General features: G+C 33.8%; 1 protein-coding gene across 1 annotated transcript in view; it reads right to left on the bottom strand.

Annotated features, from left to right (window-relative positions):
- Positions 1–399, bottom strand: part of LOC119593021 (N-acetylneuraminate 9-O-acetyltransferase-like) — a 28303-nt gene that overhangs the window by 751 nt on the left and 27153 nt on the right. The gene's annotated exons all lie outside the window — the stretch shown is intronic.

Raw genomic sequence — 399 nt, 5'->3', positions numbered from 1 at the left:
CATGTACAATTCAGTACCTGCCAATATTTAAACTGGCTTCCCATGGCAGAGGAATGTTTTTGAATAGCTTTATAGTAATTTATGGATGATATGAAATATAATTTGGCAAAATCTTCAACCCCTTAACACCATGATATTGCCAGTGTTGGGAATGCTAGATAATTTTTATAGAGACTGTATGCAACAAGAAATACTCTTGTTGTGACAGAAGTGAAATTCCATCAGTTGATGGTTTACTAAAATGGTGAAGGAGCCACCTCCCTGGTGCCTATTCTGTACTTTAATATCTTGTGCAACAACTAAAGCTTTGTTATAGGAATTAGAATGTAGCAGACACATTTCAATGTAAAGATGTAATGTAATGAAGCAAATATCTGAAACCCATTAATGAAAAAACTA

The sequence above is a fragment of the Penaeus monodon genome, chromosome 31 (genome assembly GCF_015228065.2).
Source record: "Penaeus monodon isolate SGIC_2016 chromosome 31, NSTDA_Pmon_1, whole genome shotgun sequence".
Taxonomy (NCBI): Eukaryota; Metazoa; Arthropoda; class Malacostraca; order Decapoda; family Penaeidae; genus Penaeus; species Penaeus monodon.
This window is presented reverse-complemented; position numbering and strand designations above follow the sequence as displayed.